The 14,124-nt window shown below is 37.6% G+C and overlaps 1 protein-coding gene across 1 annotated transcript in view; it reads right to left on the bottom strand.

The window, feature by feature from the left end:
- Positions 1-14,124, bottom strand: part of lrrtm4l1 (leucine rich repeat transmembrane neuronal 4 like 1) — a 60,486-nt gene that overhangs the window by 26,909 nt on the left and 19,453 nt on the right. The window lies entirely within an intron of this gene.

Raw genomic sequence — 14,124 nt, 5'->3', positions numbered from 1 at the left:
TGCAACAATCAACCTACAAAGTACTGTTTTTGGAGACATGCAGAATTTAAGTGATTTTGTTCTTTCAGTTAAAGTCAGAGACCTTTGATGTAGGTAAAGTTAAGCTTCTAAAAAAAAACTTTATTTAACGTTATTTTAAATGCAGGAAACGCACTAGATTTAAGCATTTATCGGTTAAATATAAGAGTCCATGAATGGAAAGGCCATTTTAAGATGTATTTCAATGTGAAAACGTGCCAGAAACAGGCTGCAAAAAACTGAAGAAGTGCAAAATTAAAGAAGCCAGCTTCATACACTAAACATGTCTTGGCTGATGAACTACATTTGGCCTGAGGGGGAAAATTGAGCAAATTTGCAGCGCTACTTCTTTAAGTACCTAGAAGATATAGCCCCGGGCTTGGTAGACCTTCTCCTGCTTCACTGACCTCTCCATATGAACACTAGGCAGGCTCAAAGTTTTATTCCACACTTCAATAAGCTAAGAATAGCTCAACCAGTTTGCATTGAAGCCCCTGAATTTACTGAAGCCTTAGTAGGTAATAAGCCTGAGAATTTAAGTTAAAAGTCTAAGGCTCAAAACTGACCTCTCCATATAAACAGCAGTTGGCTAGGGAGTGGAAGGTCACTTTTCTAATAAGAGAAGTGGACTGACCTATGGAGACCACGCTATTAACGTGATGCTGCCACACTCATCCCCTCTACAACGTAAATGGTGATGCGTAATAGGTTTGGTGAGAAAGAAAGAGAGAGAGAGAGAGAGAGAGAGAAAGTATGAGTGAGAGTGCACTTGTTTGAGAGAGAGCTCATTACCACTAACATCCGCAGTGTGGTGAAACACGGCTAGAGGAAAAAAAAACATTCTGTACGGAAATGTGTCAGTTTCCACATGCCTCTCATTTCTGTCGCTCACTCTCTGTCTCTCTCTCTCTCTCTCTCTCTCTCTCTCTTTCATCACAGCAGATGATCAGATTCAAACTGTCTCAAACCTCTCTCTGTCTCTTTCCTTCCCCCTCTTTCTCCTTTTCTCCCAAGTCCCCCGTGGAATGCGTGGTGTTTTCCTTATTTGGAGCTGACGTGATCTCAGCTACAGCTATTAATACACAGCTTAATCAGACGTGGTGCAGGAGACAGAGATAGAGGGATCACTCGGGGAGAGGACAGAGCTATTAAAGCTATTGGCCCAGTGTGTGGGTACATGTGGCTGCCCATTTGCTAAAGCTGGGTGATGCCACTGTCAGATAAAAAATCTAATTTTTTGTTGTTGTTTGTTGGTTTATTCTTTTTTTTAACATCATTCGAAAACACCCACTGCCTTTTACACTGTGTGAAACTTTCAGGATAAATGCATCAGTAGAAATGCTTCAAAAAATGACCATTCTGCAGTTACAGGGTTATGTTTAGACAGTGATAATATATTTTTAATATATTTGCCATGATTTTTGGAGATGAATTAGGCAAAAATATTAACATTGCAGTGAGCTCAATGCAACCTTTACTTATTTGCTGAGTTTGACATTGCATACAACTAAATATGTCAGCCCTCAACATACAGGCATTATGTAAGGAAAAATAACTAAATTAGTTTTTTCTGATTGAAGGAATTTGAAAAAGAATGAATGAATGGATATTGAACTGTTTTTGCAGGTTCAATTTGTTTTTTTTTCGAATCTAAGATCAACATCTTGAGGCTGAGTTTTGATTTTTCACCATGGTTTCCATGACAGATGGTAAATGAGAGATGCTTGTATATGCAATATTGTTTTATTATACTGTTTCATAATGTTTTTGATTTTTTTAAAATACTTTAATGAAATTGTTGCACAATAGTGTCTACTACTGAAAAACATCAAGGTTATTATTTTTACCCATAATTCCCAGCTCTAGTCCGGATCCTGGAGTTCCTCTGATCTGTGCATTTTAGTGTTTCCCTGATCTAACAAACCCACTTCAACTTAGGAGAGGCTTGTTAGTGAGCCAATTTGTCAGAAAACACAAAACTGGGTTACTGCAGGAAACATTCACACTGTTGAATTAAGACATTCACACATACTGCAATGATTTTTACATCTCAAGCTTTTCATTTGCATATTTGTTTGTTTTAATAAATCCTTAACCCCTAAGACCCAATATACATGCTCAGAACTATGTAGCTTTCACAGTAGCTACTGTAGTTACTCTTAGTTACTGAACAAATTATAGTACATACTGAAGGATTCATAATAGTTATGGAATATAATATAGTAGATAGATAGAAAAGTTGTAGATATATAATACATCATTGCAGATACGGAATTATTCATATTAGGAATGAAATAATTCATGGTAGATATGGAATAACTCATAGTAGATACTGAATAATTCATAGTAGATATGCAATAATTCATAGTAGATATGGAATAATTCCTAGTAAATATGGAATAGTTCATGGTAGATACCAAATAATTCATAGTAGATATGGAATAATTCATAGTAGAAACAGAATAACTCATAGTAGATAGATATGGAATAACTCATAGTAGTTACTGAATAATTCATCATATAAACAGTAATTGTGGTAGATGAAGTGGTATCAAATTTAACAGGTTAATATTGCATTAATGTGTTGAATTATCAGTGGCAATGTTTATTTAAGCAATTAATATAGTATTTATAATTTACCTCCAGTTTTTTGATAGCATCAACAAGTATCCATCACCTTTTTGGCAAGGTAAAGAGTCTCCAGTGTACCTTAAAAGCTTTGCCCAGCTGCGCAGTTTTCCCTGTTTAGAGCAGTAACTCCAATGTTAATCTCCACCGAAAGGTGAATCATTACTTTATCCAGGGGGGAATCTGATGACTTGTGCATTAAAACTGCAGCTTCTGGATTAACACACGCAGCAGCATGGAATATGAAATGGCAAAGCTGCATATTCATTATGAGCTCCTCAGTGACATGCTGGATTTAAGTTTTTAATGACCATTTTAATCAGCAGAAGGTAAGGGAAGCGGAAGAGTGAGTTTAAGTTTAAATGGGGTGCTGGTACTGGGGAAATGAGGCATGAGAGTGGAGGGATGTGTCACACCCTTAAAGTCAGGATGGGAGAGAGTGTCTATCAGAGTTGCTAAACTGAGGTCAGTTTAAATATTTCTCCTACAGATGTTAAGGTTAGGATACTGGTAAGGTCTCTGGTCAGGTGCACAATTTGTCCTAAACCCTTAACCCCCTAAATGGCCAGGCCCAAAATTTTATTACACACTTCTTTAACCTAAGAATAGCTGAACCAATTTGCATTGAAGTCCCTGTAATTACTGAATAATAAGCCTTAGTATTTAATAAGCCTGTGATTTTACAGAGTTAAAAATCTAAGGCCCAAAACTTCAGTTTCTCACAGTCACAACTACATAATGTAGACATGATCAAATAATCCACAGTAGTTACTGGATAATGAGGCTTAATCAGGCATGAAACAGTGCAGTAATAACCATGCAATGTTTATTGTTCATTAACTACATTGAAAACAATAGAAAATAATTGAATTGCTATTCATTTATAGGAGTGAATAATAGGAGGCTGCATTCAGTGGATCCGGGGTGTTTAGGGATTAAAGGGAGAGCTATAGAGCTTGCATGTCACATGGGCATCCAGATATTTAAAGTGTTTCGGACACGTTTGGCTGTAAATTTGTACCATAGAGTCAAAAAAGATTTTCACTAAAGTACCAGAATTTTTGGGACCAGAAAACCAGAGCTGATCTGTTTCCATAGGCCATCAGACTAATACCAAAAGCTCCAATTATATGGCTTTCTACATTCGCATCAACACAACCTTAAGGCACTCGAGGGTTCTCCTCTGTCTTTGGTAACAGTCAAAACAGTCATCAATATGGCAATTCAATTCCTACTCTGCCAGGTGAAGATAAAGTAATTGTATTACAGATAAGTGAACCAGAATGTAAACTAGAATGGTATGTTAATGTGTCGAGTGTTCTTTTTAGAATTATTACTTTAGAAAGAGTTTGTTAAGGTGCCATAAGCTAGTTATAAAGCTAAAAGACTTTACTTAAGAAGTGTTTTTGCTCATCTTTTCACACATATCTATATAAGCTTTGTTTCTATACATGATTTTGTGTAATTGTAGACATTTGTGTGAGGGTGAGAGTGCAGAAAAGCACATTATGTTTTTTCCATGTCAGCTCAACGAGTGTTAAGCTAAGATAACTTGTTAGAAAAGTGGCTAATTAGCCCAGGTAATGTCTGATGCTTTACATTTCCATGCTTAAAATGAGTAAAAATGTTACTAATCATGGATATTATGACAGTTCCAGCTGTTTCTCAAGAAGGAAAATGAACTAAAACTAGAACCATATGCTCTGTTCGTTCCCATTTGGGTCAGTTCTTGTTTTTTCATGCAGTGGAAAAGTACCCATAGCAGGATTCTGTATGTTTCTGCAAAGTTTCACATGTATTGATGTATTAGTGAGGAATATGCTTATTGGATATACATTGTTACACATAAAAAGTTTAATGCATGTACAGGTACATGTAAATGCTTTCGGTAAGAGGCTACAAAATCCACTGTGTTTGCCTCAGGCAGACAGCTAGCTACACTACCAGTTAAATTACATGATTTTCAGACGTACTTCTTAAATCTGATGAATAATTCAGATAATTTACTCCAAAATCCAATATTACAGTTTGGGGCTTTTTTAACAGCATATAGCTATCTGTTTTTAGGCTATTTCCAAGAAATACTATAAAATGTATGAAAATTGATCATACTTGCAAACAGTTGTGTTTGACTGCTTCATAAAGCTATTTGTATGCACACATATAGTGTGGCATTTTCATAGACAATAGCCTTTCAGAATTCAGGGCTAACAAAATGCATTATTTCCTGCAGGTGTTAGTTATTGCACCATGGATTTATAGCTGACAGAATCCTGAATTGCTAACCGCAAGCTATTTTCACCACGGTTATCTACCCTGGCCCTGTAACTGGGCCTGACAGACTCTGACAGCTGTCTCTCAAACAAGCTGCACTGCTCTACATGACCAGATCTGCAGTTACATTAAGCTCTTCGTAATGTAGTTTTCATCACCTTTTAAGGGAATCACTGGAGTTGATAATGAGCACACATTTAAGGTGAGTGACAATGCGGTTGTTACCAAGCTAGGCGTGATGCGATTTATTTATTCAGCTCTGAGTGATTTGGAGGCAACAAGGCTTGAAGTATTGAAAGTAGGTGACTGGAAACTTAAGAAGCTGACGGCAAAAAGATGATCTTTCTGTGCGCACTCTAGAAAGGGCTCCGTAAATGATGCAAGAAAATAACCTTTTTTGGTTCAGTAAAGAATCACATTTGTAAATGAAATGAAACCTTTTAGGCTTAAAGAACCAAATAGTGTAAAAGTTTTATACCAGTTCAGGGGTTCTTCCTACCTTTAAATGTCGGTCCTTTGAAGTTTTATTACACACAGTTCTATAACCTAAGAATAGCTCAATCAGTTTGCATTGTAGTCCCTGTAGTTACTGGATAATAAGCCCTAGTACATAATAATTTAAAGGGGTTAACCTCTAAACAGTGTCTTCACCCTCACACATCTCAGAGTGAAGAACCTCTACTTTAGGTTCTTTAGAGAATTGAAAGTATTTTTTCTGTGGCATTGTACAAATAACCCTCTAACCACTTTCATTTTTAAGAATGTAGAGCTTGAAATGTTCATAATCATAATAATTATGCTGGTTCTCACATTACAGTGCCTTGTTTTACTCTGTTATGTAACATAAGTCCAATTGATACACTCTCACAATACAGTACAGATGGATGGATGACTAATAGAAGGAAAAATATGCCCGGAACTGGGCTTCCACGTGACTTGCGAGCTTTGTAGTGGGGTTGTTTACTCGGCCCTTCCTCTGTTCCCTCAATGGAGCTTGCCAGCAACATAATAATAATGTTCATGGTTCAGAAATAGGATAAAAACAAATCAGTTTGCTCCGAGCAAAATCAACATTTTAATGTTTTATTTGTTCTTGTGTTCCTAAACTGGTTAGATCAAAATTAAAAACTAGTTAATTCTGTTTCTGTTCCATAAGCTGCATGTAGGCCTGTGTTTGTACTGTTGAGTGCATATTCATACACAAGATATTACTGTTTCTGAACCAATAAGTTGTTCCAAAGTACAGCCCATGATTAATTACCAGAGGTTATGATGTACTCTTAAAAATAAAGGTTTCTAATTAGTTCTACTAATTGGAGGGTAAGGCCTAAGTGGTAGGGGCAAGGGGTGAAATGGGATTGGGCCTAAAAGGTTCTGAAGGGAACCAAAAGTGGTTCTTCTTTGTCATTACTCCAAAAATCCTCTTTGACACCTTTATTTCTGAAAAAGCAGTATAGATAGCCTAACATGTGTTGCACTGTAGTCAATGGGCTCTCTGTGCCATCATAACAACCAGACAAACAAGCCTGTTTACCTGTCTAGGGCATAATTTAACATAATTTAGATTTATACTGATGCATTGTATATTGAGAGACATTCATAAATTATGTGATTATTTAAAGTGCTGATATTCTACAGATTATTATCTTTCATTCTCTTTCATACACTATGTGATTTTTTATTGCTTACATTTATCCACTAACTTTGTACAATCATTCTAATCTGTGATCAGTTCAACAATGAATACAGTAGAAAAGATGGTATCAAATCACAGACTATACAAACAGAACACCATCAACTAAATATCTACACACATACAGTACTGTGCTAAAGTCAGAGACCACATCTTCTTTAGGTAGTTTCCAGTCAAAAAGGACATTTAGCACAAGTTTTTTCATTTTTTAGGAGATATTTATGAGAGGACTGATTATAAGATGTAGAAAGAAAGAGTGTCAAAGAAAAATAACTGAAAAAAATGGAGTTTAAAAACGATTAAAAGCAACAGAGAAAAAGAAAAACCTAACAACCAACTGCAAGACCTGGTAGACCACCAAGACAGTCACCATCAGACAAACAGCACTTGAAGCTTTCATCTTTGAGAGAGAGGAGAAAATCAAGCTGCTTCAGATCTGAAAAGATCTACAGGTGTTTCTGTCCATCCTTCCACTGTGAGAAGATTACTCAGATGCGTCTGTAAGGATGTGTAGCTGTCAAGAAGCCTCACTGAGAAAAGGAGACACATCAAACAAAGAAGCTGAACAATGGACCGACCACCCCAGAGTCCAGACCTCAAAATCACTGAATGTGTTTATTTTCTTGGATGGTGAGAAGCAGAAAATGCAAAACCAACTTCTAAGACTGAACTTAGACTGAACCCCTTCAGATTTCTCTGAAAAACTGAAAGTGAGTCTCCTGAAAAGAATGGAAGCTGTAAGTATTGAAAAATTCATATCATATTTAGTTGTTGAGGCTTTTGTGTCATTTTCTGTTAAATGTTTTCTGCTTTTTTTCCTGATACCTGATTCACTGAAAAATGAATAACTTGCACGTAATAACTGTTTTGACAGGAAATGAAATAAATGAAAAGTGGTCTCTGACCTTTTGTACTTTAAACATCACTTGGAAATAATATAAAATAGATTTTAGTCTGGCAAAGAATGTTAGGGAATGTGCAAATAAAACCAAGAAAGTCTGGTACATGAGATCTAAGCCCTGGAAGAGAGTAAAATGGACGAGCTTATCCAGACAGAAAGCTGTTAATGTGCCAGTTTGGCAGTATTTTGGTTTCCAACCAGATGAACACAGAGAGCCACTAGATGTTAACAGTGTTACATACTGTCTGTACATATCTGTACATATTATTGGCCCTTTTCTTTTTTATACAACATTTACAATATCTTCATAAATAAATTGAAATATACCAACATTTTATCATTAGTATTATTTAATGGATGTCTAAAGTTCTAACCAAAAATCATGTCTTTATAATTTGTAGAAAGTGATTTTAAAGAAAAGAAACAAAGTACGGCATGGACAGTTTTAATGGCACCCTTGCCTAATATTTTGTTGCACTACTGAAACAGTGATGACAAGGGCTTTGGAGATGGCCTTGTACCCTTTACCATTCTTGTGCTTAGAGACAACAGCACTTCTGATGCTCTGACAGCTCAGATTAGACTAGATTAAACTCACCTGTGATAAATTGGATATTAGATATGACTTGAACTGACCAGGCTATTGACCTTTTTGTCTAAATAAGCTAAATAAAGTTTTCTTTATTAACTGTATTTTGTAGACCCAACTTACATGCAGTACTAAAAATGTATGTTTTGACTAGGAAAAAACTATGCAGAAGGCTGACCTCAAGTAAACCTAATTTTTCATTTTTGACAATGTACATGGAATAAAAAATAACTTAACCAGTAACAGAGATTTCAAATGAACATTTCTGTTCTGGAACAGTTATGTAAGGATGATTATGCTGTTTCTTTTTGTTCTTAGCAAAATGCCATTTCCAGTTTTCATTTTCTTTTCTTTTTCTTTTGTTTTACCTGGTTTAGAGTCCCGATAATGTTGAGATGATGTTTGAACTGTCGCATGTGGTGACTGAATTGTAGAAAGTTTTCTCTCTGTTTTTTCAGAGTAACTTCAGTTGAAAAGGCCAGCTTCAGTTCTGAAGTCAGCTCACTCCACCTCCCTTTTTCAGCTCCCTGATTATCTTTGTAACATGAGTGACACTCAAGAAGAAATTCTTGTTTGGAACGAGTGGCAGTGAGGAAGTAAACAGACTTACATTAAAAAAATAAATCGCCGAAACTGAGGCTTGTTGGCGAAGTGTGGAGGAGAGCACAAGGCTGTACCTGCACGCACTCGCTTGCTCCACAGGGGCGGGTAAAGCCCTTTTCACAGCAGCCAAGCGAACGCTATCAAACCCTGCCAAATTCAGATGAGTTGGCGTAAACATGCTGTTTGTGATCATTGGGAAGTCTTTCGAATAATCTGCCCCATTCACATCACTTCATTTGACTTATGAGCTCATTATCTGGTCAATCTATTGCTTACTGCCAGCATTCAGTGTTGTGCTTGCTGATGGAATGGACATTAAAATGAGCAAACACTTAAAAAATAAAGGTTTCCTAATGGTTCTTGGCTTGGATGTGTGGTTTAAGGGAAAACATGAAATTGGAATTGAACCTTTACGTTATATGGAGGTTTTTAAACCCCAATCTTCCACATCAGATCCAACTAATCAATGTGTTTAAATGCATTTTAGGTTGAGAACCAAACCAGTTTTAAAGTTCTCATAGTTTAGAGATGCATGATTAAAACCAAAGGTTCCCAAGTGGTTCTTGACTTAAGATTCTTAAAAAGAGAAAACTATAATTGGTAATGTAAAACCTTTACATTATGTGGAGGTTCTTCAAACTTTGAAAAGGTTCATTACATTTGTTCACTTATTTACAAAAATGAGTCCATTAAAATGGTTTTCTTAAAATTGCCAGTATTGAAGTGTCCAAGTCAAGAACCATTTAGGAACATTTTTAAAAATATGCTTGTAAACTATGAGAACTATGAAACTGCAATATTCTACAATGTTGCCATTGGTTGGAAAGATTTCACGCAACAAGTTGCAATCATGAAGCTACCTAAAGTTTCCAGGGTCAACATTATTAAACAACACTCAAATAGAAAAACCTACAAAAGCCTAACAATGCATTAAACGTCCTGTCAGTACAACTGGCTCAATAATATGCAAGAGGAAACCTCATGAAATCCCAACTAATCATCCCCAAACAGGTGTGCGATGGAAGATCTCTCTCAGACTAATGATAAAGAAGGTACGAGAGACACCAGCAGTCACTTGAAAAGAGCTGCAGGACAACCTGAAAGCAGCAAGAACAACACTAGCGGTTAGCAGTGATCTGCACTGCAATCATGGCTACACTAACACAGCAGGTAAAAGTGGCCCAAATCTTTCTCACCAAATTCGATTTTTTTGTTTGGCTGTTCACAATATCTTTTAAATGTGACCTGTATGTGACATGAGTCTAAACAGATCATGCACCTAAACTGACCCGACAGTCATTAGCGCAAAAGAACAATGCTTCACGTTGCTTCACGTGGCTCATCCAGAGGTAAACAATCATAACTGCCAACGAATGCCAGTTGCTCCAGGAGCTTCCAGTTTCATATTTGCCAGCATCACAGGAGCGATCATGAATCTTCACTGACTGACAGCTGGGCTCATCACTCAGGACGTGTTCGAGCTGGCCGTAAAAAAGGCAAGGCCACTTGTTTGGCTCGTGTCCTTGGATTCTTTAAACTTTGATTTCACTTTTAACTGTTTTTTTGCCACGTTTGGCCATTTCTTTCAAAATCTCTTTGAACATGGAGGGTCTGGAATAAGTCTCTTCTAATTTATAGAAACATCACCCCAAATGTTTATGAGGTCTCAGCACCGCAAAATTACAATGAATGCCGAGTTGGATTGACGTATGAGTTCTGATCTGGCTGTTCAGACTGAGTTGATTGCCGCGTATCGTATACTTACTGGAAAGCGTCTCAAATTGGAATTGAAAATTTCAGATTCAAAGAGTTTTTTGCTGTTCACACTGACACACAGAGAACACATTTGTGTTACATATGAAGAAAAAGATCAGATTTGGGCCACTTTTACCTGCTGTGTGAACAAAGTCCATGTCTGTTTCTTCACTGCACTCCTCTGCAAAAAAGAAGCAAAATTTGCACACAAGCATTTAGACAAATCAGAACTCTTCTGTTACTGCACTCTAGATAGATAAAACAAGTATTGAACAATAATTCAGCTAAATTTAGGGTTGCACGTATGATCCCAAGAACATCATGCCCACAGTGAAGTACGAAGGTGGGAGCATCATTATATGGGGCTGCTTCTTTGCAAACCATACTGGGCCATTACATGTCACTGAATGAAGCATGAATGGAGCAATGTACCAGGACACAAAGGAGAATTTTATCTCATTGGTCAAGAAACTGTATCTGGTCATTTCAACAAGACAATGACCCCAAACATACAGCTTCTTTCCAGTCATCGCCATTTCAACAATAAAGTTTGGTCAGTAGGGGGAGCAGTGCACTCACTGCTCAATCTCAATGCTGTCATTTTATTGGCTCCCAACAAAACATCAGCATGAATTAGGGTGTGGTTCATGTAAATGATATGTACATGAGGTACTGGTAGGCTGGTGCTTGTTTTCATGACCTGAAGCTGATCCACTATTGGTGCTTAAATCTCCACTTGTTTCAGATCAATCAGGTGACGATTAGTTTATACGTCATTAAATCTGCACATCTTTGATGGATAAGGGCCATTATGAGTGTAAATCCAAACTGCATATATGCACTGGAAGTATATTACATCACAAAAATAAAAGTATCTGAAGACTTATTTCCCATCACTATATCTAATCAACTGGCTGAAGTCTGAGGCCAACTGACTAAACAAGTGGAATCAGGTTTTCTTGATTAGAATAAAATCCTGTAGCCACTTCAGCATCAGAAAAGATGACCCCTGTTCCACGGCATTGCTCCATTACTCTTTTGAACAGGTTTACATGTTTGAGATCAGTTATGTTATGAAGCATATTAGAGCAGGAATGCATATATAAGGCCTAATTTTGACATCATTGCAACCAGATCTCTTCAGCTGCTTTAGAATTCACAGTGAGTTCAGGCGTCACGCTCTACTGTAGCCTTTGTTGTTGTGATGATGTGCTGAATGGGTATAATTTAATTTTCACAACCCCTGCTCAGCTGTGGTTTGAGGCCAAAGCTAGTGTTGGCTATATTTTATTTAATGTTGAGGGCGGTGGAAACAATGACAGCGCTGAGACCATCATCGTAGCGCACTCTCCCCACATGCATGAAGCATGATAACACAAAAGGACTTCCATTTGAGAAGATAATGGATATCACCATATGGCTAAGTAGGCTAGCTTTTAACAGCATTCGCTGGTCTGCTGTAGCAATACAGACTGTTCAGTGTCACTTATCTGTCAATTCTGCACTCTCATGCTCCTTTTCAGTGGTTATGGATAGCGTAGGTTAAAGTAATCCAAAAATAACGTACGTACAGTAAAACTAGGCGCTAGCTCAGTATTGCGCTACTGAGCTTTCTGTATGTAGAGTGCTCTTGAAGATGACATTAGTTAAAGGGAGTGGGTTTCAAACGCTCAACATATTTATTTTATTTAAGCACCCATTTATATCTTTCACAGCTGCTTTTATTCTGGCACCTCATTGCTTTGTAATGCAAATCTGAGTTCAAAGTGAGACAGGATCCATCTAACGCAGATTGACAGGGACAAATAAGGTCATTTCGGTGCGGGTGCCCCCTCCGCCTGTTCTCCACCTGTGCACTTTTTTCTTACCCAGCACACACAGCGGTACATGACTGTACCAGGCTTCCAGCACATCTGACTGGCGTCTGCAGGGACGGCTGCCACCCCACAGAGGTGAAATGAAAGATGCAGCGGCGGGCACAGCAACGCAGCAGTTTCATCAGCCTAACCAGAACGGATGCTCGCTCTTCTATTATTAAAAACTCCCTTCGCTTAGAAACTACCAGAGGAGGGAGAGAGAGAAAAAAGTGATATGTGATATTATGAAATTTGTGTGCTTTGTCGTATAAGACTGCAGGTCGAAGGTAATTGGATTTCTCTTGCTTACTGTGGTTACTTCGCATCAAATAAATAGATGTTTTTTACAGGGACCATTAGCAGTTATGTCTCAGGCCTTTTCTTTGTGGTTATGCCTATGGCCTTATTAAAATATGCAGGTCCATAAGGTAGAGGTAATTACATTTCAAGCAGTATAGGGCCTCTAAGCATAGGAGATCTCCCTGGATTAGAGGCGCGAGGCGATGACACAGCGCAAGTGAATTAGTCATGCAACAGTTCCCCCTGTCGTAGGAATTTTGGCGTTCAAAGCAATTTAATGAATAGCTCGGAGCCAATAGGTGTTTAATGAATAACATTTCAAATAACCCCAGTAAAGGTTAAATGTGACAGAAAAAAAAAGTTAAGCAGCAAAAATGTTCAACAAGTATGAATTTGAAGACCAATATTTGTTTTGCATTTATCCGTGCATCTAATTTCACTGTGCATAGGCTGAAAGGACATTTATTCATGCTCCTTTTCGATATTTATTCCGCTTTCATTACCTCATTAAATCAAGCAAGTGATCTTCATTATCCAAACCAAACATTTACAGAGTTTAGCAGCTTTTCTTTCCTTCTGATATTTGCTTTGCTCAACGAAAATAAACAGAGTGCCTTTCTTCTTCTTCTTCTTCTTCTTCTTCTTTAAAATGCAGAGCCTCTTTCAAGCGTAAATAATCTCTTTTTTCTGCAAAAACTACACCAGTTGTGAATCCAATGGTAGAAGGCATAACTCGGTACAGAACATACTTCACCACATCAAAAACATGAGTCAAACCATTACTCAAGATTTTCTGGATGAGGCTGACAGCAATTACTACTGATATTTTGTATAAATAGACTCCTTTTCCTGGCGGGGAGATTGCACTCAGCCATGTCATGAGATTTAGCATAGCCACTTTAAAACCGGCATCCTTCAAAACATTCTTCTGAGACTGTTGCAAGGAGATTTTAGTTTGACTGACAGCCTCTGTGTAGGCCAAACCCTCATGATCTCTTCACCTAGCAAAACATATCGCCTTCTACAAGGTCACGACTCCTAAAACTGGCACAAAGGGTACTGTGCAGTATCCTGTAAAAGAAGCTAAAAGAGCTGAATAAACCAGTTATGGGCCGAGGCAGAGAGACACAGTCCATCTCCCCCATTAAATACAACACATTATGGGTGGAGAGAAGGAGACCATTTTCCTTCCTCTCTAATGGTTCTTGCCGATCAATACATCATTAGTATGCTCTGTGATTTTGAAAATGAACACTCCTCAGTCTTTTGACGTTATTTTTGCTTAGCTCTGACAAGCTAAATAAAGTTAATGCCTGAAATATGACACTAAAACCAGCCCTGATTTAACAGCAGGAAAAATATACTTGATATAGAAAGTGCCAATATGCGGCACAGTCATTACTACTAATGATGGCAGCCATAACAAGATAATGTATAATCATGAAAGATAAAATGTTTGATAGTGCCTCAGTGCTCTGGGCTTTGCAAGTGAAAACTATGGTAGCAA

Source organism: Colossoma macropomum, unplaced genomic scaffold, assembly GCF_904425465.1.
Source record: "Colossoma macropomum unplaced genomic scaffold, Colossoma_macropomum, whole genome shotgun sequence".
NCBI lineage: Eukaryota > Metazoa > Chordata > Actinopteri > Characiformes > Serrasalmidae > Colossoma > Colossoma macropomum.
Note: the sequence above shows the minus strand (reverse complement) of the source record. Positions and strands in the feature narration are given on the sequence as shown.